We start from the raw sequence: 25,779 nt of genomic DNA on the forward strand, positions 1-25,779 counted from the left end.
CTCAAACAATACAGGATGACCCGGGTTTATGAGATAATCCGTTTTAAAGGGAAAGATTATGAACCGGAACTGACAACCAGCCCATTTAAACAGACACAGAATGATCCGGAATTGCAAGGACATCCCTTTTACCCAGATGCAGAATGACCCTTGACTGACAGCAGTTCCCTTTTAAAAGAATAAAGTGAGATTTCGATCATCCCTGAAGGCAATTGTGCAGTGGGGCTCAGGACCACGCGGCGCAGAGACTGTTATTGAAGCCACAGGTGATAGACAAGGAGGGAGGGAAGGACGTAAAACCAGCCCAGTCTGAAACACACGAACAAACTAATATTCCTTAACCTCCAAAGCCAGGTTTTGAAATTTCAAATTGGAAATCCGGGACAGACAGCACATCCCTTTGAAACAGACACAGAATGATGAGGGTCTGATAGCACACCATTTTACAGAGACAGAGAATGATCTTGGACAGACAGCAAATCCCCTTAAAAGGGACACGGAAATAGAATGAATAAAAACAGATAAATATGTAAAACTCGGCAGGTCGTGCAGATTTTGTGGAGGAAGAATCCGGTTTCACGTTCTGTCGGATAATAATTCCGATATTTCAGGAAAAAGTTAAAGATTACAGATGTTTTCAACAAAAATAGCGCCTGGAAAAAATACGCAGCGAGAAATGTCAAATGGGAACGTTTGTGATGCAGCGGAACGAAGGAGTAATTAAATAATACATGGCACAATGGAGAAAGGCAAAGTGGGTGGTAATCGGGCAATAACGTAACAAAGGGTGGTCCAGAGGAAGTGTTAGTGTGAATAGCAGAACCATTACCAGACAATGGGAGCGATGCTTATCATCCGATACGTTGAACCTAATGTTGAGGCCAGAAGACGAGAACATGCTTACAATATAGGCTGTCACCGCCTTTTAATCAGACCAGGCAGCTTTGCCAGCCCGGATTGATTTCCTGTATGCTTTGAATTCGGCAGCCAAGGGACGAATTCAAAAAGCAGCTTCTCTCATCTTTTCAGCTCTAGAGAACCAGGACGCACACATATTCAGGGCAGAGGTGGAGATTGACGCTGAATGTATGCTTATCCCAATTGAGGTGAACTTATGCGTACAGACAGGAAGATATACTGATCAAGTATCGGCCGGAACCAAACAAGGCTTTCGGTTATCCAACGAGTCACAGAGCCGAGTACCTCTGAGATATTTTAACTTTACTCAGTTTGGCGGGTTTCACTTTGCTCTGGGATTTGGATGCTGAGGGAACATCGGCGTAAAATCACACGTTTTAACGTGAAATACGTCTGTTTTCTCACATGTCGAGCGGCTGTTAGAAGCGGAACTTTGAGTAAAACATGGCGGGGCTCGTCCGGGATTTGGCCCGTGACTCTCGCATTTCAAATGTGATCATTCCGAAGGGAGAATCATAACCGTGGACCAACGAGCCGCCGACAGTGAAAAGCGCAGCTCTCAGATTCTGACGGTGGTGAGAAATGATATGATGGCCCATCGTGCATGTGCTGTCTCTCAGATACCTATCGAATTAGTGCCCCTCGCCATTGTACTGCAACTGTTCTCCTTTTGACGAATATATTATTAATTTGAGACATGACATGAGGAAAGTACAGCATCCCTGTCAGTAAAAGGGGAATTTGGAGATGAGATGAAATGTGAATGTCAAAAAGTGTTTAACCTGCAAGCCAACGACGAGAATGGGATTCGAACCCATGCGTGCAGAGCACAATGGATTAGCAGTCCATCGCCTTAACCTCTCGGCCACCTCGTCTCTGCTATAAGATATCGTCAGCCATTCAATCTCCTGCTTTTTGTATCCAAACAGAAATAATGTGCAAGAAAGTCCACTTCACAGCTTGCTCTGCCCGTGCATGCAGATCGACAATGATGAAAACTTGCCATGAGATTCTTTGAGCAAACAGCCTTCCTTCACTTCAGGTGAGTGACTGGAACAGATGGCTGGTTTCTCGGCAGAATCACAACAAAGAATATAAAATGTCTCGTAGCGAGCTAAGTTGACCGCGGCAGGACTCGAACCTGCAATCTTCTGATAACTTTGCGGTTGTCATCGAAGTCAGACGCCTTATCCATTAGGCCACGCGGCCGCTGCCAGCCACATTCATTGTGTTGTTGTATATATTGCGAGCAAATTCGGGGCAACTGCAATATCAAGGAGTGGATTTAGGAAAAGATGAGCATATTTCGAGTGAATGAACAGATGCACTGCGATCTGGGTGCGCACCGGCGCAGGCAACCCCAATGTAAATTGGAACACTATAGTTTAACAATTCGGTCATTGCAGCTGAAATCATACTCCTTCTCAAACAATACAGGATGACCCGGGTTTATGAGATAATCCGTTTTAAAGGGAAAGATTATGAACCGGAACTGACAACCAGCCCATTTAAACAGACACAGAATGATCCGGAATTGCAAGGACATCCCTTTTACCCAGATGCAGAATGACCCTTGACTGACAGCAGTTCCCTTTTAAAAGAATAAAGTGAGATTTCGATCATCCCTGAAGGCAATTGTGCAGTGGGGCTCAGGACCACGCGGCGCAGAGACTGTTATTGAAGCCACAGGTGATAGACAAGGAGGGAGGGAAGGACGTAAAACCAGCCCAGTCTGAAACACACGAACAAACTAATATTCCTTAACCTCCAAAGCCAGGTTTTGAAATTTCAAATTGGAAATCCGGGACAGACAGCACATCCCTTTGAAACAGACACAGAATGATGAGGGTCTGATAGCACACCATTTTACAGAGACAGAGAATGATCTTGGACAGACAGCAAATCCCCTTAAAAGGGACACGGAAATAGAATGAATAAAAACAGATAAATATGTAAAACTCGGCAGGTCGTGCAGATTTTGTGGAGGAAGAATCCGGTTTCACGTTCTGTCGGATAATAATTCCGATATTTCAGGAAAAAGTTAAAGATTACAGATGTTTTCAACAAAAATAGCGCCTGGAAAAAATACGCAGCGAGAAATGTCAAATGGGAACGTTTGTGATGCAGCGGAACGAAGGAGTAATTAAATAATACATGGCACAATGGAGAAAGGCAAAGTGGGTGGTAATCGGGCAATAACGTAACAAAGGGTGGTCCAGAGGAAGTGTTAGTGTGAATAGCAGAACCATTACCAGACAATGGGAGCGATGCTTATCATCCGATACGTTGAACCTAATGTTGAGGCCAGAAGACGAGAACATGCTTACAATATAGGCTGTCACCGCCTTTTAATCAGACCAGGCAGCTTTGCCAGCCCGGATTGATTTCCTGTATGCTTTGAATTCGGCAGCCAAGGGACGAATTCAAAAAGCAGCTTCTCTCATCTTTTCAGCTCTAGAGAACCAGGACGCACACATATTCAGGGCAGAGGTGGAGATTGACGCTGAATGTATGCTTATCCCAATTGAGGTGAACTTATGCGTACAGACAGGAAGATATACTGATCAAGTATCGGCCGGAACCAAACAAGGCTTTCGGTTATCCAACGAGTCACAGAGCCGAGTACCTCTGAGATATTTTAACTTTACTCAGTTTGGCGGGTTTCACTTTGCTCTGGGATTTGGATGCTGAGGGAACATCGGCGTAAAATCACACGTTTTAACGTGAAATACGTCTGTTTTCTCACATGTCGAGCGGCTGTTAGAAGCGGAACTTTGAGTAAAACATGGCGGGGCTCGTCCGGGATTTGGCCCGTGACTCTCGCATTTCAAATGTGATCATTCCGAAGGGAGAATCATAACCGTGGACCAACGAGCCGCCGACAGTGAAAAGCGCAGCTCTCAGATTCTGACGGTGGTGAGAAATGATATTATGGCCCATCGTGCATGTGCTGTCTCTCAGATACCTATCGAATTAGTGCCCCTCGCCATTGTACTGCAACTGTTCTCCTTTTGACGAATATATTATTAATTTGAGACATGACATGAGGAAAGTACAGCATCCCTGTCAGTAAAAGGGGAATTTGGCGATGAGGTTAAATGTGAATGTCAAAAAGTGGATAAGCTGCAAGACAACGACGACGAGAATGGGATTCGAACCCATGCGTGCAGAGCACAATGGATTAGCAGTCCATCGCCTTAATCTCTCGGCCACCTCATCTCTGCTATAAGACATCGTCAGCCATTCAATCTCCTGCTTTTTGTATCCAAACATAAATAATGTGCAAGAAAGTCCACTTCACAGCTTGCTCTGCCCGTGCATGCAGATCGACAATGATGAAAACTTGCCATGAGATTCTTTGAGCAAACAGCCTTCCTTCACTTCAGGTGAGTGACTGGAAGAGATGGTTGGTTTCTCGGCAGAATCACAACAAAGAATATAAAATGTCTCGTAGCGAGCTAAGTTGACCGCGGCAGGACTCGAACCTGCAATCTTCTGATAACTTTGCGGTTGTCATCGAAGTCAGACGCCTTATCCATTAGGCCACGCGGCCGCTGCCAGCGACATTTATTGTGTTGTTGTATATATTGCGAGCAAATTCGGGGCAACTGCAATATCAAGGAGTGGATTTCGGAAAAGATGAGCATATTTCGAGTGAATGAACAGATGCACTGCGATCTGGGTGCGCACCGGCGCAGGCAACCCCAATGTAAATTGGAACACTATAGTTTAACAATTCGGTCATTGCAGCTGAAATCATACTCCTTCTCAAACAATACAGGATGACCCGGGTTTATGAGAAAATCCGTTTTAAAGGGAAAGATTATGAACCGGAACTGACAACCTGCCCATTTAAACAGACACAGAATGATCCGGGATTGCAAGGACATCCCTTTTACCCAGATGCAGAATGAACCTTGACTGACAGCAGTTCCCTTTTAAAAGAATAAAGTGAGATTTCGATCATCCCTGAAGGCAATTGTGCAGTGGGGCTCAGGACCACGCGGCGCAGAGACTGTTATTGAAGCCACAGGTGATAGACAAGGAGGGAGGGAAGGACGTAAAACCAGCCCAGTCTGAAACACACAAACAAACTAATATTCCTTAACCTCCAAAGGCAGGTTTTGAAATTTCAAATTGGAAATCCGGGACAGACAGCACATCCCTTTGAAACAGACACAGAATGATGAGGGTCTGATAGCACACCATTTTACAGAGACAGAGAATGATCTTGGACAGACAGCAAATCCCCTTAAAAGGGACACGGAAATAGAATGAATAAAAACAGATAAATATGTAAAACTCGGCAGGTCGTGCAGATTTTGTGGAGGAAGAATCCGGTTTCACGTTCTGTCGGATAATAATTGCGATATTTCAGGAAAAAGTTAAAGATTACAGATGTTTTCAACAAAAATAGCGCCTGGAAAAAATACGCAGCGAGAAATGTCAAATGGGAACGTTTGTGATGCAGCGGAACGAAGGAGTGATTAAATAATACATGGCACAATGGAGAAAGGCAAAGTGGGTGGTAATCGGGCAATAACGTAACAAAGGATGGTCCAGAGGAAGTGTTAGTGGGAATAGCAGAACCATTACCAGACAATGGGAGCGGTGCTTATCATTCGATACGTTGAACCTAATGTTGAGGCCAGAAGACGAGAACATGCTTACAATATAGGCTGTCACCGCCTTTTAATCAGACCAGGCAGCTTTGCCAGCCCGGATTGATTTCCTGTATGCTTTGAATTCGGCAGCCAAGGGACGAATTCAAAAAGCAGCTTCTCTCATCCTTTCAGCTCTAGAGAACCAGGACGCACTCATATTCAGGGCAGAGGTGGAGATTGACGCTGAATGTATGCTTATCCCAATTGAGGTGAACTTATGCGTACAGACAGGAAGATATACTGATCAAGTATCGGCCGGAACCAAACAAGGCTTTCGGTTATCCAACGAGTCACAGAGCCGAGTACCTCTGAGATATTTTAACTTTACTCAGTTTGGCGGGTTTCACTTTGCTCTGGGATTTGGATGCTGAGGGAACATCGGCGTAAAATCACACGTTTTAACGTGAAATACGTCTGTTTTCTCACATGTCGAGCGGCTGTTAGAAGCGGAAATTTGAGTAAAACATGGCGGGGCTCGTCCGGGATTTGGCCCGTGACTCTCGCATTTCAAATGTGATCATTCCGAAGGGAGAATCATAACCGTGGACCAACGAGCCGCCGACAGTGAAAAGCGCAGCTCTCAGATTCTGACGGTGGTGAGAAATGATATTATGGCCCATCGTGCATGTGCTGTCTCTCAGATACCTATCTAATTAGTGCCCCTCGCCATTGTACTGCAACTGTTCTCCTTTTGACCAATATATTATTAATTTGAGACATGACATGAGGAAAGTACAGCATCCCTGTAAGTAAAAGGGGAATTTGGCGATGAGGTTAAATGTGAATGTCAAAAAGTGGATAAGCTGCAAGACAACGACGACGAGAATGGGATTCGAACCCATGCGTGCAGAGCACAATGGATTAGCAGTCCATCGCCTTAATCTCTCGGCCACCTCATCTCTGCTATAAGACATCGTCAGCCATTCAATCTCCTGCTTTTTGTATCCAAACATAAATAATGTGCAAGAAAGTCCACTTCACAGCTTGCTCTGCCCGTGCATGCAGATCGACAATGATGAAAACTTGCCATGAGATTCTTTGAGCAAACAGCCTTCCTTCACTTCAGGTGAGTGACTGGAAGAGATGGTTGGTTTCTCGGCAGAATCACAACAAAGAATATAAAATGTCTCGTAGCGAGCTAAGTTGACCGCGGCAGGACTCGAACCTGCAATCTTCTGATAACTTTGCGGTTGTCATCGAAGTCAGACGCCTTATCCATTAGGCCACGCGGCCGCTGCCAGCAACATTTATTGTGTTGTTGTATATATTGCGAGCAAATTCGGGGCAACTGCAATATCAAGGAGTGGATTTCGGAAAAGATGAGCATATTTCGAGTGAATGAACAGATGCACTGCGATCTGGGTGCGCACCGGCGCAGGCAACCCCAATGTAAATTGGAACACTATAGTTTAACAATTCGGTCATTGCAGCTGAAATCATACTCCTTCTCAAACAATACAGGATGACCCGGGTTTATGAAAAAATCCGTTTTAAAGGGAAAGATTATGAACCGGAACTGACAACCTGCCCATTTAAACAGACACAGAATGATCCGGGATTGCAAGGACATCCCTTTTACCCAGATGCAGAATGAAGCTTGACTGACAGCAGTTCCCTTTTAAAAGAATAAAGTGAGATTTCGATCATCCCTGAAGGCAATTGTGCAGTGGGGCTCAGGACCACGCGGCGCAGAGACTGTTATTGAAGCCACAGGTGATGGACAAGGAGGGAGGGAAGGACGTAAAACCAGCCCAGTCTGAAACACACGAACAAACTAATATTCCTTAACCTCCAAAGCCAGGTTTTGAAATTTCAAATTGGAAATCCGTACAGACAGCACATCCCTTTGAAACAGACACAGAATGATGAGGGTCTGATAGCACACCATTTTACAGAGACAGAGAATGATCTTGGACAGACAGCAAATCCCCTTAAAAGGGACACGGAAATAGAATGAATAAAAACAGATAAATATGTAAAACTCGGCAGGTCGTGCAGATTTTGTGGAGGAAGAATCCGGTTTCACGTTCTGTCGGATAATAATTCCGATATTTCAGGAAAAAGTTAAAGATTACAGATGTTTTCAACAAAAATAGCGCCTGGAAAAAATACGCAGCGAGAAATGTCAAATGGGAACGTTTGTGATGCAGCGGAACGAAGGAGTAATTAAATAATACATGGCACAATGGAGAAAGGCAAAGTGGGTGGTAATCGGGCAATAACGTAACAAAGGGTGGTCCAGAGGAAGTGTTAGTGTGAATAGCAGAACCATTACCAGACAATGGGAGCGATGCTTATCATCCGATACGTTGAACCTAATGTTGAGGCCAGAAGACGAGAACATGCTTACAATATAGGCTGTCACCGCCTTTTAATCAGACCAGGCAGCTTTGCCAGCCCGGATTGATTTCCTGTATGCTTTGAATTCGGCAGCCAAGGGACGAATTCAAAAAGCAGCTTCTCTCATCTTTTCAGCTCTAGAGAACCAGGACGCACACATATTCAGGGCAGAGGTGGAGATTGACGCTGAATGTATGCTTATCCCAATTGAGGTGAACTTATGCGTACAGACAGGAAGATATACTGATCAAGTATCGGCCGGAACCAAACAAGGCTTTCGGTTATCCAACGAGTCACAGAGCCGAGTACCTCTGAGATATTTTAACTTTACTCAGTTTGGCGGGTTTCACTTTGCTCTGGGATTTGGATGCTGAGGGAACATCGGCGTAAAATCACACGTTTTAACGTGAAATACGTCTGTTTTCTCACATGTCGAGCGGCTGTTAGAAGCGGAACTTTGAGTAAAACATGGCGGGGCTCGTCCGGGATTTGGCCCGTGACTCTCGCATTTCAAATGTGATCATTCCGAAGGGAGAATCATAACCGTGGACCAACGAGCCGCCGACAGTGAAAAGCGCAGCTCTCAGATTCTGACGGTGGTGAGAAATGATATGATGGCCCATCGTGCATGTGCTGTCTCTCAGATACCTATCGAATTAGTGCCCCTCGCCATTGTACTGCAACTGTTCTCCTTTTGACGAATATATTATTAATTTGAGACATGACATGAGGAAAGTACAGCATCCCTGTCAGTAAAAGGGGAATTTGGAGATGAGATGAAATGTGAATGTCAAAAAGTGTTTAACCTGCAAGCCAACGACGACGAGAATGGGATTCGAACCCATGCGTGCAGAGCACAATGGATTAGCAGTCCATCGCCTTAACCTCTCGGCCACCTCGTCTCTGCTATAAGATATCGTCAGCCATTCAATCTCCTGCTTTTTGTATCCAAACAGAAATAATGTGCAAGAAAGTCCACTTCACAGCTTGCTCTGCCCGTGCATGCAGATCGACAATGATGAAAACTTGCCATGAGATTCTTTGAGCAAACAGCCTTCCTTCACTTCAGGTGAGTGACTGGAACAGATGGCTGGTTTCTCGGCAGAATCACAACAAAGAATATAAAATGTCTCGTAGCGAGCTAAGTTGACCGCGGCAGGACTCGAACCTGCAATCTTCTGATAACTTTGCGGTTGTCATCGAAGTCAGACGCCTTATCCATTAGGCCACGCGGCCGCTGCCAGCCACATTCATTGTGTTGTTGTATATATTGCGAGCAAATTCGGGGCAACTGCAATATCAAGGAGTGGATTTAGGAAAAGATGAGCATATTTCGAGTGAATGAACAGATGCACTGCGATCTGGGTGCGCACCGGCGCAGGCAACCCCAATGTAAATTGGAACACTATAGTTTAACAATTCGGTCATTGCAGCTGAAATCATACTCCTTCTCAAACAATACAGGATGACCCGGGTTTATGAGATAATCCGTTTTAAAGGGAAAGATTATGAACCGGAACTGACAACCAGCCCATTTAAACAGACACAGAATGATCCGGAATTGCAAGGACATCCCTTTTACCCAGATGCAGAATGACCCTTGACTGACAGCAGTTCCCTTTTAAAAGAATAAAGTGAGATTTCGATCATCCCTGAAGGCAATTGTGCAGTGGGGCTCAGGACCACGCGGCGCAGAGACTGTTATTGAAGCCACAGGTGATAGACAAGGAGGGAGGGAAGGACGTAAAACCAGCCCAGTCTGAAACACACGAACAAACTAATATTCCTTAACCTCCAAAGCCAGGTTTTGAAATTTCAAATTGGAAATCCGGGACAGACAGCACATCCCTTTGAAACAGACACAGAATGATGAGGGTCTGATAGCACACCATTTTACAGAGACAGAGAATGATCTTGGACAGACAGCAAATCCCCTTAAAAGGGACACGGAAATAGAATGAATAAAAACAGATAAATATGTAAAACTCGGCAGGTCGTGCAGATTTTGTGGAGGAAGAATCCGGTTTCACGTTCTGTCGGATAATAATTCCGATATTTCAGGAAAAAGTTAAAGATTACAGATGTTTTCAACAAAAATAGCGCCTGGAAAAAATACGCAGCGAGAAATGTCAAATGGGAACGTTTGTGATGCAGCGGAACGAAGGAGTAATTAAATAATACATGGCACAATGGAGAAAGGCAAAGTGGGTGGTAATCGGGCAATAACGTAACAAAGGGTGGTCCAGAGGAAGTGTTAGTGTGAATAGCAGAACCATTACCAGACAATGGGAGCGATGCTTATCATCCGATACGTTGAACCTAATGTTGAGGCCAGAAGACGAGAACATGCTTACAATATAGGCTGTCACCGCCTTTTAATCAGACCAGGCAGCTTTGCCAGCCCGGATTGATTTCCTGTATGCTTTGAATTCGGCAGCCAAGGGACGAATTCAAAAAGCAGCTTCTCTCATCTTTTCAGCTCTAGAGAACCAGGACGCACACATATTCAGGGCAGAGGTGGAGATTGACGCTGAATGTATGCTTATCCCAATTGAGGTGAACTTATGCGTACAGACAGGAAGATATACTGATCAAGTATCGGCCGGAACCAAACAAGGCTTTCGGTTATCCAACGAGTCACAGAGCCGAGTACCTCTGAGATATTTTAACTTTACTCAGTTTGGCGGGTTTCACTTTGCTCTGGGATTTGGATGCTGAGGGAACATCGGCGTAAAATCACACGTTTTAACGTGAAATACGTCTGTTTTCTCACATGTCGAGCGGCTGTTAGAAGCGGAACTTTGAGTAAAACATGGCGGGGCTCGTCCGGGATTTGGCCCGTGACTCTCGTATTTCAAATGTGATCATTCCGAAGGGAGAATCATAACCGTGGACCAACGAGCCGCCGACAGTGAAAAGCGCAGCTCTCAGATTCTGACGGTGGTGAGAAATGATATTATGGCCCATCGTGCATGTGCTGTCTCTCAGATACCTATCGAATTAGTGCCCCTCGCCATTGTACTGCAACTGTTCTCCTTTTGACGAATATATTATTAATTTGAGACATGACATGAGGAAAGTACAGCATCCCTGTCAGTAAAAGGGGAATTTGGAGATGAGATGAAATGTGAATGTCAAAAAGTGTTTAACCTGCAAGCCAACGACGACGAGAATGGGATTCGAACCCATGCGTGCAGAGCACAATGGATTAGCAGTCCATCGCCTTAACCTCTCGGCCACCTCGTCTCTGCTATAAGATATCGTCAGCCATTCAATCTCCTGCTTTTTTATCCAAACAGAAATAATGTGCAAGAAAGTCCACTTCACAGCTTGCTCTGCCCGTGCATGCAGATCGACAATGATGAAAACTTGCCATGAGATTCTTTGAGCAAACAGCCTTCCTTCACTTCAGGTGAGTGACTGGAACAGATGGCTGGTTTCTCGGCAGAATCACAACAAAGAATATAAAATGTCTCGTAGCGAGCTAAGTTGACCGCGGCAGGACTCGAACCTGCAATCTTCTGATAACTTTGCGGTTGTCATCGAAGTCAGACGCCTTATCCATTAGGCCACGCGGCCGCTGCCAGCCACATTCATTGTGTTGTTGTATATATTGCGAGCAAATTCGGGGCAACTGCAATATCAAGGAGTGGATTTAGGAAAAGATGAGCATATTTCGAGTGAATGAACAGATGCACTGCGATCTGGGTGCGCACCGGCGCAGGCAACCCCAATGTAAATTGGAACACTATAGTTTAACAATTCGGTCATTGCAGCTGAAATCATACTCCTTCTCAAACAATACAGGATGACCCGGGTTTATGAGATAATCCGTTTTAAAGGGAAAGATTATGAACCGGAACTGACAACCAGCCCATTTAAACAGACACAGAATGATCCGGAATTGCAAGGACATCCCTTTTACCCAGATGCAGAATGACCCTTGACTGACAGCAGTTCCCTTTTAAAAGAATAAAGTGAGATTTCGATCATCCCTGAAGGCAATTGTGCAGTGGGGCTCAGGACCACGCGGCGCAGAGACTGTTATTGAAGCCACAGGTGATAGACAAGGAGGGAGGGAAGGACGTAAAACCAGCCCAGTCTGAAACACACGAACAAACTAATATTCCTTAACCTCCAAAGCCAGGTTTTGAAATTTCAAATTGGAAATCCGGGACAGACAGCACATCCCTTTGAAACAGACACAGAATGATGAGGGTCTGATAGCACACCATTTTACAGAGACAGAGAATGATCTTGGACAGACAGCAAATCCCCTTAAAAGGGACACGGAAATAGAATGAATAAAAACAGATAAATATGTAAAACTCGGCAGGTCGTGCAGATTTTGTGGAGGAAGAATCCGGTTTCACGTTCTGTCGGATAATAATTCCGATATTTCAGGAAAAAGTTAAAGATTACAGATGTTTTCAACAAAAATAGCGCCTGGAAAAAATACGCAGCGAGAAATGTCAAATGGGAACGTTTGTGATGCAGCGGAACGAAGGAGTAATTAAATAATACATGGCACAATGGAGAAAGGCAAAGTGGGTGGTAATCGGGCAATAACGTAACAAAGGGTGGTCCAGAGGAAGTGTTAGTGTGAATAGCAGAACCATTACCAGACAATGGGAGCGATGCTTATCATCCGATACGTTGAACCTAATGTTGAGGCCAGAAGACGAGAACATGCTTACAATATAGGCTGTCACCGCCTTTTAATCAGACCAGGCAGCTTTGCCAGCCCGGATTGATTTCCTGTATGCTTTGAATTCGGCAGCCAAGGGACGAATTCAAAAAGCAGCTTCTCTCATCTTTTCAGCTCTAGAGAACCAGGACGCACACATATTCAGGGCAGAGGTGGAGATTGACGCTGAATGTATGCTTATCCCAATTGAGGTGAACTTATGCGTACAGACAGGAAGATATACTGATCAAGTATCGGCCGGAACCAAACAAGGCTTTCGGTTATCCAACGAGTCACAGAGCCGAGTACCTCTGAGATATTTTAACTTTACTCAGTTTGGCGGGTTTCACTTTGCTCTGGGATTTGGATGCTGAGGGAACATCGGCGTAAAATCACACGTTTTAACGTGAAATACGTCTGTTTTCTCACATGTCGAGCGGCTGTTAGAAGCGGAACTTTGAGTAAAACATGGCGGGGCTCGTCCGGGATTTGGCCCGTGACTCTCGCATTTCAAATGTGATCATTCCGAAGGGAGAATCATAACCGTGGACCAACGAGCCGCCGACAGTGAAAAGCGCAGCTCTCAGATTCTGACGGTGGTGAGAAATGATATGATGGCCCATCGTGCATGTGCTGTCTCTCAGATACCTATCGAATTAGTGCCCCTCGCCATTGTACTGCAACTGTTCTCCTTTGGACGAATATATTATTAATTTGAGACATGACATGAGGAAAGTACAGCATCCCTGTCAGTAAAAGGGGAATTTGGAGATGAGATGAAATGTGAATGTCAAAAAGTGTTTAACCTGCAAGCCAACGACGACGAGAATGGGATACGAACCCAAGCGTGCAGAGCACAATGGATTAGCAGTCCATCGCCTTAACCTCTCGGCCACCTCGTCTCTGCTATAAGATATCGTCAGCCATTCAATCTCCTGCTTTTTGTATCCAAACAGAAATAATGTGCAAGAAAGTCCACTTCACAGCTTGCTCTGCCCGTGCATGCAGATCGACAATGATGAAAACTTGCCATGAGATTCTTTGAGCAAACAGCCTTCCTTCACTTCAGGTGAGTGACTGGAACAGATGGCTGGTTTCTCGGCAGAATCACAACAAAGAATATAAAATGTCTCGTAGCGAGCTAAGTTGACCGCGGCAGGACTCGAACCTGCAATCTTCTGATAACTTTGCGGTTGTCATCGAAGTCAGACGCCTTATCCATTAGGCCACGCGGCCGCTGCCAGCCACATTCATTGTGTTGTTGTATATATTGCGAGCAAATTCGGGGCAACTGCAATATCAAGGAGTGGATTTAGGAAAAGATGAGCATATTTCGAGTGAATGAACAGATGCACTGCGATCTGGGTGCGCACCGGCGCAGGCAACCCCAATGTAAATTGGAACACTATAGTTTAACAATTCGGTCATTGCAGCTGAAATCATACTCCTTCTCAAACAATACAGGATGACCCGGGTTTATGAGATAATCCGTTTTAAAGGGAAAGATTATGAACCGGAACTGACAACCAGCCCATTTAAACAGACACAGAATGATCCGGAATTGCAAGGACATCCCTTTTACCCAGATGCAGAATGACCCTTGACTGACAGCAGTTCCCTTTTAAAAGAATAAAGTGAGATTTCGATCATCCCTGAAGGCAATTGTGCAGTGGGGCTCAGGACCACGCGGCGCAGAGACTGTTATTGAAGCCACAGGTGATAGACAAGGAGGGAGGGAAGGACGTAAAAGCAGCCCAGTCTGAAACACACGAACAAACTAATATTCCTTAACCTCCAAAGCCAGGTTTTGAAATTTCAAATTGGAAATCCGGGACAGACAGCACATCCCTTTGAAACAGACACAGAATGATGAGGGTCTGATAGCACACCATTTTACAGAAACAGAGAATGATCTTGGACAGACAGCAAATCCCCTTAAAAGGGACACGGAAATAGAATGAATAAAAACAGATAAATATGTACAACTCGGCAGGTCGTGCAGATTTTGTGGAGGAAGAATCCGGTTTCACGTTCTGTCGGATAATAATTCCGATATTTCAGGAAAAAGTTAAAGATTACAGATGTTTTCAACAAAAATAGCGCCTGGAAAAAATACGCAGCGAGAAATGTCAAATGGGAACGTTTGTGATGCAGCGGAACGAAGGAGTAATTAAATAATACATGGCACAATGGAGAAAGGCAAAGTGGGTGGTAATCGGGCAATAACGTAACAAAGGGTGGTCCAGAGGAAGTGTTAGTGTGAATAGCAGAACCATTACCAGACAATGGGAGCGATGCTTATCATCCGATACGTTGAACCTAATGTTGAGGCCAGAAGACGAGAACATGCTTACAATATAGGCTGTCACCGCCTTTTAATCAGACCAGGCAGCTTTGCCAGCCCGGATTGATTTCCTGTATGCTTTGAATTCGGCAGCCAAGGGACGAATTCAAAAAGCAGCTTCTCTCATCTTTTCAGCTCTAGAGAACCAGGACGCACACATATTCAGGGCAGAGGTGGAGATTGACGCTGAATGTATGCTTATCCCAATTGAGGTGAACTTATGCGTACAGACAGGAAGATATACTGATCAAGTATCGGCCGGAACCAAACAAGGCTTTCGGTTATCCAACGAGTCACAGAGCCGAGTACCTCTGAGATATTTTAACTTTACTCAGTTTGGCGGGTTTCACTTTGCTCTGGGATTTGGATGCTGAGGGAACATCGGCGTAAAATCACACGTTTTAACGTGAAATACGTCTGTTTTCTCACATGTCGAGCGGCTGTTAGAAGCGGAACTTTGAGTAAAACATGGCGGGGCTCGTCCGGGATTTGGCCCGTGACTCTCGCATTTCAAATGTGATCATTCCGAAGGGAGAATCATAACCGTGGACCAACGAGCCGCCGACAGTGAAAAGCGCAGCTCTCAGATTCTGACGGTGGTGAGAAATGATATGATGGCCCATCGTGCATGTGCTGTCTCTCAGATACCTATCGAATTAGTGCCCCTCGCCATTGTACTGCAACTGTTCTCCTTTTGACGAATATATTATTAATTTGAGACATGACATGAGGAAAGTACAGCATCCCTGTCAGTAAAAGGGGAATTTGGAGATGAGATGAAATGTGAATGTCAAAAAGTGTTTAACCTGCAAGCCAACGACGACGAGAATGGGATTCGAACCCATGCGTGCAGAGCACAATGGATTAGCAGTCCATCGCCTTAACCTCTCGGCCACCTCGTCTCTGCTATAAGATATCGTCAGCCATTCAATCTCCTGCTTTTTGTATCCAAACAGAAATAATGTGCAAGAAAGTCCACTTCACAGCTTGCTCTGCCCGTGCATGCAGATCGACAATGATGAAAACTTGCCATGAGATTCTTTGAGCAAACAGCCTTCCTTCACTTCAGGTGAGTGACTGGAACAGATGGCTGGTTTCTCGGCAGAATCACAACAAAGAATATAAAATGTCTCGTAGCGAGCTAAGTTGACCGCGGCAGGACTCGAACCTGCAATCTTCTGATAACTTTGCGGTTGTCATCGAAGTCAGACGCCTTATCCATTAGGCCACGCGGCCGCTGCCAGCCACATTCATTGTGTTGTTGTATATATTGCGAGCAAATTCGGGGCAACTGCAATATCAAGGAGTGGATTTAGGAAAAGATGAGCATATTTCGAGTGAATGAACAGATGCACTGCGATCTGGGTGCGCACCGGCGCAGGCAACCCCAATGTAAATTGGAACACTATAGTTTAACAATTCGGTCATTGCAGCTGAAATCATACTCCTTCTCAAACAATACAGGATGACCCGGGTTTATGAGATAATCCGTTTTAAAGGGAAAGATTATGAACCGGAACTGACAACCAGCCCATTTAAACAGACACAGAATGATCCGGAATTGCAAGGACATCCCTTTTACCCAGATGCAGAATGACCCTTGACTGACAGCAGTTCCCTTTTAAAAGAATAAAGTGAGATTTCGATCATCCCTGAAGGCAATTGTGCAGTGGGGCTCAGGACCACGCGGCGCAGAGACTGTTATTGAAGCCACAGGTGATAGACAAGGAGGGAGGGAAGGACGTAAAAGCAGCCCAGTCTGAAACACACGAACAAACTAATATTCCTTAACCTCCAAAGCCAGGTTTTGAAATTTCAAATTGGAAATCCGGGACAGACAGCACATCCCTTTGAAACAGACACAGAATGATGAGGGTCTGATAGCACACCATTTTACAGAAACAGAGAATGATCTTGGACAGACAGCAAATCCCCTTAAAAGGGACACGGAAATAGAATGAATAAAAACAGATAAATATGTACAACTCGGCAGGTCGTGCAGATTTTGTGGAGGAAGAATCCGGTTTCACGTTCTGTCGGATAATAATTCCGATATTTCAGGAAAAAGTTAAAGATTACAGATGTTTTCAACAAAAATAGCGCCTGGAAAAAATACGCAGCGAGAAATGTCAAATGGGAACGTTTGTGATGCAGCGGAACGAAGGAGTAATTAAATAATACATGGCACAATGGAGAAAGGCAAAGTGGGTGGTAATCGGGCAATAACGTAACAAAGGGTGGTCCAGAGGAAGTGTTAGTGTGAATAGCAGAACCATTACCAGACAATGGGAGCGATGCTTATCATCCGATACGTTGAACCTAATGTTGAGGCCAGAAGACGAGAACATGCTTACAATATAGGCTGTCACCGCCTTTTAATCAGACCAGGCAGCTTTGCCAGCCCGGATTGATTTCCTGTATGCTTTGAATTCGGCAGCCAAGGGACGAATTCAAAAAGCAGCTTCTCTCATCTTTTCAGCTCTAGAGAACCAGGACGCACACATATTCAGGGCAGAGGTGGAGATTGACGCTGAATGTATGCTTATCCCAATTGAGGTGAACTTATGCGTACAGACAGGAAGATATACTGATCAAGTATCGGCCGGAACCAAACAAGGCTTTCGGTTATCCAACGAGTCACAGAGCCGAGTACCTCTGAGATATTTTAACTTTACTCAGTTTGGCGGGTTTCACTTTGCTCTGGGATTTGGATGCTGAGGGAACATCGGCGTAAAATCACACGTTTTAACGTGAAATACGTCTGTTTTCTCACATGTCGAGCGGCTGTTAGAAGCGGAACTTTGAGTAAAACATGGCGGGGCTCGTCCGGGATTTGGCCCGTGACTCTCGCATTTCAAATGTGATCATTCCGAAGGGAGAATCATAACCGTGGACCAACGAGCCGCCGACAGTGAAAAGCGCAGCTCTCAGATTCTGACGGTGGTGAGAAATGATATGATGGCCCATCGTGCATGTGCTGTCTCTCAGATACCTATCGAATTAGTGCCCCTCGCCATTGTACTGCAACTGTTCTCCTTTGGACGAATATATTATTAATTTGAGACATGACATGAGGAAAGTACAGCATCCCTGTCAGTAAAAGGGGAATTTGGAGATGAGATGAAATGTGAATGTCAAAAAGTGTTTAACCTGCAAGCCAACGACGACGAGAATGGGATTCGAACCCAAGCGTGCAGAGCACAATGGATTAGCAGTCCATCGCCTTAACCTCTCGGCCACCTCGTCTCTGCTATAAGATATCGTCAGCCATTCAATCTCCTGCTTTTTGTATCCAAACAGAAATAATGTGCAAGAAAGTCCACTTCACAGCTTGCTCTGCCCGTGCATGCAGATCGACAATGATGAAAACTTGCCATGAGATTCTTTGAGCAAACAGCCTTCCTTCACTTCAGGTGAGTGACTGGAACAGATGGCTGGTTTCTCGGCAGAATCACAACAAAGAATATAAAATGTCTCGTAGCGAGCTAAGTTGACCGCGGCAGGACTCGAACCTGCAATCTTCTGATAACTTTGCGGTTGTCATCGAAGTCAGACGCCTTATCCATTAGGCCACGCGGCCGCTGCCAGCCACATTCATTGTGTTGTTGTATATATTGCGAGCAAATTCGGGGCAACTGCAATATCAAGGAGTGGATTTAGGAAAAGATGAGCATATTTCGAGTGAATGAACAGATGCACTGCGATCTGGGTGCGCACCGGCGCAGGCAACCCCAATGTAAATTGGAACACTATAGTTTAACAATTCGGTCATTGCAGCTGAAATCATACTCCTTCTCAAACAATACAGGATGACCCGGGTTTATGAGATAATCCGTTTTAAAGGGAAAGATTATGAACCGGAACTGACAACCAGCCCATTTAAACAGACACAGAATGATCCGGAATTGCAAGGACATCCCTTTTACCCAGATGCAGAATGACCCTTGACTGACAGCAGTTCCCTTTTAAAAGAATAAAGTGAGATTTCGATCATCCCTGAAGGCAATTGTGCAGTGGGGCTCAGGACCACGCGGCGCAGAGACTGTTATTGAAGCCACAGGTGATAGACAAGGAGGGAGGGAAGGACGTAAAACCAGCCCAGTCTGAAACACACGAACAAACTAATATTCCTTAACCTCCAAAGCCAGGTTTTGAAATTTCAAATTGGAAATCCGGGACAGACAGCACATCCCTTTGAAACAGACACAGAATGATGAGGGTCTGATAGCACACCATTTTACAGAGACAGAGAATGATCTTGGACAGACAGCAAATCCCCTTAAAAGGGACACGGAAATAGAATGAATAAAAACAGATAAATATGTAAAACTCGGCAGGTCGTGCAGATTTTGTGGAGGAAGAATCCGGTTTCACGTTCTGTCGGATAATAATTCCGATATTTCAGGAAAAAGTTAAAGATTACAGATGTTTTCAACAAAAATAGCGCCTGGAAAAAATACGCAGCGAGAAATGTCAAATGGGAACGTTTGTGATGCAGCGGAACGAAGGAGTAATTAAATAATACATGGCACAATGGAGAAAGGCAAAGTGGGTGGTAATCGGGCAATAACGTAACAAAGGGTGGTCCAGAGGAAGTGTTAGTGTGAATAGCAGAACCATTACCAGACAATGGGAGCGATGCTTATCATCCGATACGTTGAACCTAATGTTGAGGCCAGAAGACGAGAACATGCTTACAATATAGGCTGTCACCGCCTTTTAATCAGACCAGGCAGCTTTGCCAGCCCGGATTGATTTCCTGTATGCTTTGAATTCGGCAGCCAAGGGACGAATTCAAAAAGCAGCTTCTCTCATCTTTTCAGCTCTAGAGAACCAGGACGCACACATATTCAGGGCAGAGGTGGAGATTGACGCTGAATGTATGCTTATCCCAATTGAGGTGAACTTATGCGTACAGACAGGAAGATATACTGATCAAGTATCGGCCGGAACCAAACAAGGCTTTCGGTTATCCAACGAGTCACAGAGCCGAGTACCTCTGAGATATTTTTACTTTACTCAGTTTGGCGGGTTTCACTTTGCTCTGGGATTTGGATGCTGAGGGAACATCGGCGTAAAATCACACGTTTTAACGTGAAATACGTCTGTTTTCTCACATGTCGAGCGGCTGTTAGAAGCGGAACTTTGAGTAAAACATGGCGGGGCTCGTCCGGGATTTGGCCCGTGACTCTCGCATTTCAAATGTGATCATTCCGAAGGGAGAATCATAACCGTGGACCAACGAGCCGCCGACAGTGAAAAGCGCAGCTCTCAGATTCTGACGGTGGTGAGAAATGATATGATGGCCCATCGTGCATGTGCTGTCTCTCAGATACCTATCGAATTAGTGCCCCTCGCCATTGTACTGCAACTGTTCTCCTTTTGACGAATATATTATTAATTTGAGACATGACATGAGGAAAGTACAGCATCCCTGTCAGTAAAAGGGGAATTTGGAGATGAGATGAAATGTGAATGTCAAAAAGTGTTTAACCTGCAAGCCAACGACGACGAGAATGGGATTCGAACCCATGCGTGCAGAGCACAATGGATTAGCAGTCCATCGCCTTAACCTCTCGGCCACCTCGTCTCTGCTATAAGATATCGTCAGCCATTCAATCTCCTGCTTTTTGTATCCAAACAGAAATAATGTGCAAGAAAGTCCACTTCACAGCTTGCTCTGCCCGTGCATGCAGATCGACAATGATGAAAACTTGCCATGAGATTCTTTGAGCAAACAGCCTTCCTTCACTTCAGGTGAGTGACTGGAACAGATGGCTGGTTTCTCGGCAGAATCACAACAAAGAATATAAAATGTCTCGTAGCGAGCTAAGTTGACCGCGGCAGGACTCGAACCTGCAATCTTCTGATAACTTTGCGGTTGTCATCGAAGTCAGACGCCTTATCCATTAGGCCACGCGGCCGCTGCCAGCCACATTCATTGTGTTGTTGTATATATTGCGAGCAAATTCGGGGCAACTGCAATATCAAGGAGTGGATTTAGGAAAAGATGAGCATATTTCGAGTGAATGAACAGATGCACTGCGATCTGGGTGCGCACCGGCGCAGGCAACCCCAATGTAAATTGGAACACTATAGTTTAACAATTCGGTCATTGCAGCTGAAATCATACTCCTTCTCAAACAATACAGGATGACCCGGGTTTATGAGATAATCCGTTTTAAAGGGAAAGATTATGAACCGGAACTGACAACCAGCCCATTTAAACAGACACAGAATGATCCGGAATTGCAAGGACATCCCTTTTACCCAGATGCAGAATGACCCTTGACTGACAGCAGTTCCCTTTTAAAAGAATAAAGTGAGATTTCGATCATCCCTGAAGGCAATTGTGCAGTGGGGCTCAGGACCACGCGGCGCAGAGACTGTTATTGAAGCCACAGGTGATAGACAAGGAGAGAGGGAAGGACGTAAAACCAGCCCAGTCTGAAACACACGAACAAACTAATATTCCTTAACCTCCAAAGCCAGGTTTTGAAATTTCAAATTGGAAATCCGGGACAGACAGCACATCCCTTTGAAACAGACACAGAATGATGAGGGTCTGATAGCACACCATTTTACAGAGACAGAGAATGATCTTGGACAGACAGCAAATCCCCTTAAAAGGGACACGGAAATAGAATGAATAAAAACAGATAAATATGTAAAACTCGGCAGGTCGTGCAGATTTTGTGGAGGAAGAATCCGGTTTCACGTTCTGTCGGATAATAATTCCGATATTTCAGGAAAAAGTTAAAGATTACAGATGTTTTCAACAAAAATAGCGCCTGGAAAAAATACGCAGCGAGAAATGTCAAATGGGAACGTTTGTGATGCAGCGGAACGAAGGAGTAATTAAATAATACATGGCACAATGGAGAAAGGCAAAGTGGGTGGTAATCGGGCAATAACGTAACAAAGGGTGGTCCAGAGGAAGTGTTAGTGTGAATAGCAGAACCATTACCAGACAATGGGAGCGATGCTTATCATCCGATACGTTGAACCTAATGTTGAGGCCAGAAGACGAGAACATGCTTACAATATAGGCTGTCACCGCCTTTTAATCAGACCAGGCAGCTTTGCCAGCCCGGATTGATTTCCTGTATGCTTTGAATTCGGCAGCCAAGGGACGAATTCAAAAAGCAGCTTCTCTCATCTTTTCAGCTCTAGAGAACCAGGACGCACACATATTCAGGGCAGAGGTGGAGATTGACGCTGAATGTATGCTTATCCCAATTGAGGTGAACTTATGCGTACAGACAGGAAGATATACTGATCAAGTATCGGCCGGAACCAAACAAGGCTTTCGGTTATCCAACGAGTCACAGAGCCGAGTACCTCTGAGATATTTTAACTTTACTCAGTTTGGCGGGTTTCACTTTGCTCTGGGATTTGGATGCTGAGGGAACATCGGCGTAAAATCACACGTTTTAACGTGAAATACGTCTGTTTTCTCACATGTCGAGCGGCTGTTAGAAGCGGAACTTTGAGTAAAACATGGCGGGGCTCGTCCGGGATTTGGCCCGTGACTCTCGTATTTCAAATGTGATCATTCCGAAGGGAGAATCATAACCGTGGACCAACGAGCCGCCGACAGTGAAAAGCGCAGCTCTCAGATTCTGACGGTGGTGAGAAATGATATTATGGCCCATCGTGCATGTGCTGTCTCTCAGATACCTATCGAATTAGTGCCCCTCGCCATTGTACTGCAACTGTTCTCCTTTTGACGAATATATTATTAATTTGAGACATGACATGAGGAAAGTACAGCATCCCTGTCAGTAAAAGGGGAATTTGGAGATGAGATGAAATGTGAATGTCAAAAAGTGTTTAACCTGCAAGCCAACGACGACGAGAATGGGATTCGAACCCATGCGTGCAGAGCACAATGGATTAGCAGTCCATCGCCTTAACCTCTCGGCCACCTCGTCTCTGCTATAAGATATCGTCAGCCATTCAATCTCCTGCTTTTTGTATCCAAACAGAAATAATGTGCAAGAAAGTCCACTTCACAGCTTGCTCTGCCCGTGCATGCAGATCGACAATGATGAAAACTTGCCATGAGATTCTTTGAGCAAACAGCCTTCCTTCACTTCAGGTGAGTGACTGGAACAGATGGCTGGTTTCTCGGCAGAATCACAACAAAGAATATAAAATGTCTCGTAGCGAGCTAAGTTGACCGCGGCAGGACTCGAACCTGCAATCTTCTGATAACTTTGCGGTTGTCATCGAAGTCAGACGCCTTATCCATTAGGCCACGCGGCCGCTGCCAGCCACATTCATTGTGTTGTTGTATATATTGCGAGCAAATTCGGGGCAACTGCAATATCAAGGAGTGGATTTAGGAAAAGATGAGCATATTTCGAGTGAATGAACAGATGCACTGCGATCTGGGTGCGCACCGGCGCAGGCAACCCCAATGTAAATTGGAACACTATAGTTTAACAATTCGGTCATTGCAGCTGAAATCATACTCCTTCTCAAACAATACAGGATGACCCGGGTTTATGAGATAATCCGTTTTAAAGGGAAAGATTATGAACCGGAACTGACAACCAGCCCATTTAAACAGACACAGAATGATCCGGAATTGCAAGGACATCCCTTTTACCCAGATGCAGAATGACCCTTGACTGACAGCAGTTCCCTTTTAAAAGAATAAAGTGAGATTTCGATCATCCCTGAAGGCAATTGTGCAGTGGGGCTCAGGACCACGCGGCGCAGAGACTGTTATTGAAGCCACAGGTGATAGACAAGGAGGGAGGGAAGGACGTAAAACCAGCCCAGTCTGAAACACACGAACAAACTAATATTCCTTAACCTCCAAAGCCAGGTTTTGAAATTTCAAATTGGAAATCCGGGACAGACAGCACATCCCTTTGAAACAGACACAGAATGATGAGGGTCTGATAGCACACCATTTTACAGAGACAGAGAATGATCTTGGACAGACAGCAAATCCCCTTAAAAGGGACACGGAAATAGAATGAATAAAAACAGATAAATATGTAAAACTCGGCAGGTCGTGCAGATTTTGTGGAGGAAGAATCCGGTTTCACGTTCTGTCGGATAATAATTCCGATATTTCAGGAAAAAGTTAAAGATTACAGATGTTTTCAACAAAAATAGCGCCTGGAAAAAATACGCAGCGAGAAATGTCAAATGGGAACGTTTGTGATGCAGCGGAACGAAGGAGTAATTAAATAATACATGGCACAATGGAGAAAGGCAAAGTGGGTGGTAATCGGGCAATAACGTAACAAAGGGTGGTCCAGAGGAAGTGTTAGTGTGAATAGCAGAACCATTACCAGACAATGGGAGCGATGCTTATCATCCGATACGTTGAACCTAATGTTGAGGCCAGAAGACGAGAACATGCTTACAATATAGGCTGTCACCGCCTTTTAATCAGACCAGGCAGCTTTGCCAGCCCGGATTGATTTCCTGTATGCTTTGAATTCGGCAGCCAAGGGACGAATTCAAAAAGCAGCTTCTCTCATCTTTTCAGCTCTAGAGAACCAGGACGCACACATATTCAGGGCAGAGGTGGAGATTGACGCTGAATGTATGCTTATCCCAATTGAGGTGAACTTATGCGTACAGACAGGAAGATATACTGATCAAGTATCGGCCGGAACCAAACAAGGCTTTCGGTTATCCAACGAGTCACAGAGCCGAGTACCTCTGAGATATTTTAACTTTACTCAGTTTGGCGGGTTTCACTTTGCTCTGGGATTTGGATGCTGAGGGAACATCGGCGTAAAATCACACGTTTTAACGTGAAATACGTCTGTTTTCTCACATGTCGAGCGGCTGTTAGAAGCGGAACTTCGAGTAAAACATGGCGGGGCTCGTCCGGGATTTGGCCCGTGACTCTCGTATTTCAAATGTGATCATTCCGAAGGGAGAATCATAACCGTGGACCAACGAGCCGCCGACAGTGAAAAGCGCAGCTCTCAGATTCTGACGGTGGTGAGAAATGATATTATGGCCCATCGTGCATGTGCTGTCTCTCAGATACCTATCGAATTAGTGCCCCTCGCCATTGTACTGCAACTGTTCTCCTTTTGACGAATATATTATTAATTTGAGACATGACATGAGGAAAGTACAGCATCCCTGTCAGTAAAAGGGGAATTTGGAGATGAGATGAAATGTGAATGTCAAAAAGTGTTTAACCTGCAAGCCAACGACGACGAGAATGGGATTCGAACCCATGCGTGCAGAGCACAATGGATTAGCAGTCCATCGCCTTAACCTCTCGGCCACCTCGTCTCTGCTATAAGATATCGTCAGCCATTCAATCTCCTGCTTTTTGTATCCAAACAGAAATAATGTGCAAGAAAGTCCACTTCACAGCTTGCTCTGCCCGTGCATGCAGATCGACAATGATGAAAACTTGCCATGAGATTCTTTGAGCAAACAGCCTTCCTTCACTTCAGGTGAGTGACTGGAACAGATGGCTGGTTTCTCGGCAGAATCACAACAAAGAATATAAAATGTCTCGTAGCGAGCTAAGTTGAACGCGGCAGGACTCGAACCTGCAATCTTCTGATAACTTTGCGGTTGTCATCGAAGTCAGACGCCTTATCCATTAGGCCACGCGGCCGCTGCCAGCCACATTCATTGTGTTGTTGTATATATTGCGAGCAAATTCGGGGCAACTGCAATATCAAGGAGTGGATTTAGGAAAAGATGAGCATATTTCGAGTGAATGAACAGATGCACTGCGATCTGGGTGCGCACTGGCGCAGGCAACCCCAATGTAAATTGGAACACTATAGTTTAACAATTCGGTCATTGCAGCTGAAATCATACTCCTT

General features: G+C 45.0%; 22 non-coding genes across 22 annotated transcripts; all 22 read right to left on the minus strand.

Annotated features, from left to right (window-relative positions):
* Positions 1 to 1,711: 1,711 nt before the first annotated feature.
* On the minus strand, positions 1,712 to 1,793 carry trnas-gcu (transfer RNA serine (anticodon GCU)). The gene has a single exon. It is a non-coding gene; the product is annotated as a tRNA-Ser (tRNA).
* Positions 1,794 to 2,038: 245 nt separating this feature from the next.
* Positions 2,039 to 2,127, minus strand: trnar-ucg (transfer RNA arginine (anticodon UCG)). Its single transcript is given in 2 exon segments — positions 2,039 to 2,074; positions 2,091 to 2,127. It is a non-coding gene; the product is annotated as a tRNA-Arg (tRNA).
* A 1,928-nt stretch (positions 2,128 to 4,055) lies between these two features.
* trnas-gcu (transfer RNA serine (anticodon GCU)) lies at positions 4,056 to 4,137 on the minus strand. The gene has a single exon. It is a non-coding gene; the product is annotated as a tRNA-Ser (tRNA).
* Positions 4,138 to 4,382: 245 nt separating this feature from the next.
* trnar-ucg (transfer RNA arginine (anticodon UCG)) lies at positions 4,383 to 4,471 on the minus strand. The gene is given in 2 exon segments: positions 4,383 to 4,418; positions 4,435 to 4,471. It is a non-coding gene; the product is annotated as a tRNA-Arg (tRNA).
* Positions 4,472 to 6,399: 1,928 nt separating this feature from the next.
* Positions 6,400 to 6,481, minus strand: trnas-gcu (transfer RNA serine (anticodon GCU)). The gene has a single exon. It is a non-coding gene; the product is annotated as a tRNA-Ser (tRNA).
* A 245-nt stretch (positions 6,482 to 6,726) lies between these two features.
* On the minus strand, positions 6,727 to 6,815 carry trnar-ucg (transfer RNA arginine (anticodon UCG)). Its single transcript is given in 2 exon segments — positions 6,727 to 6,762; positions 6,779 to 6,815. It is a non-coding gene; the product is annotated as a tRNA-Arg (tRNA).
* A 1,927-nt stretch (positions 6,816 to 8,742) lies between these two features.
* trnas-gcu (transfer RNA serine (anticodon GCU)) lies at positions 8,743 to 8,824 on the minus strand. Its single transcript has one exon. It is a non-coding gene; the product is annotated as a tRNA-Ser (tRNA).
* A 245-nt stretch (positions 8,825 to 9,069) lies between these two features.
* trnar-ucg (transfer RNA arginine (anticodon UCG)) lies at positions 9,070 to 9,158 on the minus strand. The gene is given in 2 exon segments: positions 9,070 to 9,105; positions 9,122 to 9,158. It is a non-coding gene; the product is annotated as a tRNA-Arg (tRNA).
* Positions 9,159 to 11,086: 1,928 nt separating this feature from the next.
* On the minus strand, positions 11,087 to 11,168 carry trnas-gcu (transfer RNA serine (anticodon GCU)). The gene has a single exon. It is a non-coding gene; the product is annotated as a tRNA-Ser (tRNA).
* A 244-nt stretch (positions 11,169 to 11,412) lies between these two features.
* Positions 11,413 to 11,501, minus strand: trnar-ucg (transfer RNA arginine (anticodon UCG)). Its single transcript is given in 2 exon segments — positions 11,413 to 11,448; positions 11,465 to 11,501. It is a non-coding gene; the product is annotated as a tRNA-Arg (tRNA).
* A 1,928-nt stretch (positions 11,502 to 13,429) lies between these two features.
* Positions 13,430 to 13,511, minus strand: trnas-gcu (transfer RNA serine (anticodon GCU)). Its single transcript has one exon. It is a non-coding gene; the product is annotated as a tRNA-Ser (tRNA).
* A 245-nt stretch (positions 13,512 to 13,756) lies between these two features.
* Positions 13,757 to 13,845, minus strand: trnar-ucg (transfer RNA arginine (anticodon UCG)). Its single transcript is given in 2 exon segments — positions 13,757 to 13,792; positions 13,809 to 13,845. It is a non-coding gene; the product is annotated as a tRNA-Arg (tRNA).
* A 1,928-nt stretch (positions 13,846 to 15,773) lies between these two features.
* Positions 15,774 to 15,855, minus strand: trnas-gcu (transfer RNA serine (anticodon GCU)). The gene has a single exon. It is a non-coding gene; the product is annotated as a tRNA-Ser (tRNA).
* Positions 15,856 to 16,100: 245 nt separating this feature from the next.
* trnar-ucg (transfer RNA arginine (anticodon UCG)) lies at positions 16,101 to 16,189 on the minus strand. The gene is given in 2 exon segments: positions 16,101 to 16,136; positions 16,153 to 16,189. It is a non-coding gene; the product is annotated as a tRNA-Arg (tRNA).
* A 1,928-nt stretch (positions 16,190 to 18,117) lies between these two features.
* On the minus strand, positions 18,118 to 18,199 carry trnas-gcu (transfer RNA serine (anticodon GCU)). Its single transcript has one exon. It is a non-coding gene; the product is annotated as a tRNA-Ser (tRNA).
* A 245-nt stretch (positions 18,200 to 18,444) lies between these two features.
* Positions 18,445 to 18,533, minus strand: trnar-ucg (transfer RNA arginine (anticodon UCG)). Its single transcript is given in 2 exon segments — positions 18,445 to 18,480; positions 18,497 to 18,533. It is a non-coding gene; the product is annotated as a tRNA-Arg (tRNA).
* Positions 18,534 to 20,461: 1,928 nt separating this feature from the next.
* On the minus strand, positions 20,462 to 20,543 carry trnas-gcu (transfer RNA serine (anticodon GCU)). The gene has a single exon. It is a non-coding gene; the product is annotated as a tRNA-Ser (tRNA).
* A 245-nt stretch (positions 20,544 to 20,788) lies between these two features.
* trnar-ucg (transfer RNA arginine (anticodon UCG)) lies at positions 20,789 to 20,877 on the minus strand. The gene is given in 2 exon segments: positions 20,789 to 20,824; positions 20,841 to 20,877. It is a non-coding gene; the product is annotated as a tRNA-Arg (tRNA).
* A 1,928-nt stretch (positions 20,878 to 22,805) lies between these two features.
* Positions 22,806 to 22,887, minus strand: trnas-gcu (transfer RNA serine (anticodon GCU)). The gene has a single exon. It is a non-coding gene; the product is annotated as a tRNA-Ser (tRNA).
* A 245-nt stretch (positions 22,888 to 23,132) lies between these two features.
* trnar-ucg (transfer RNA arginine (anticodon UCG)) lies at positions 23,133 to 23,221 on the minus strand. Its single transcript is given in 2 exon segments — positions 23,133 to 23,168; positions 23,185 to 23,221. It is a non-coding gene; the product is annotated as a tRNA-Arg (tRNA).
* A 1,928-nt stretch (positions 23,222 to 25,149) lies between these two features.
* Positions 25,150 to 25,231, minus strand: trnas-gcu (transfer RNA serine (anticodon GCU)). The gene has a single exon. It is a non-coding gene; the product is annotated as a tRNA-Ser (tRNA).
* Positions 25,232 to 25,476: 245 nt separating this feature from the next.
* Positions 25,477 to 25,565, minus strand: trnar-ucg (transfer RNA arginine (anticodon UCG)). Its single transcript is given in 2 exon segments — positions 25,477 to 25,512; positions 25,529 to 25,565. It is a non-coding gene; the product is annotated as a tRNA-Arg (tRNA).
* Between the last annotated feature and the right edge of the window lie 214 nt (positions 25,566 to 25,779).

The sequence above is a fragment of the Pristiophorus japonicus genome, unplaced genomic scaffold (assembly GCF_044704955.1).
Source record: "Pristiophorus japonicus isolate sPriJap1 unplaced genomic scaffold, sPriJap1.hap1 HAP1_SCAFFOLD_2656, whole genome shotgun sequence".
NCBI classification, from domain to species: Eukaryota; Metazoa; Chordata; class Chondrichthyes; family Pristiophoridae; genus Pristiophorus; species Pristiophorus japonicus.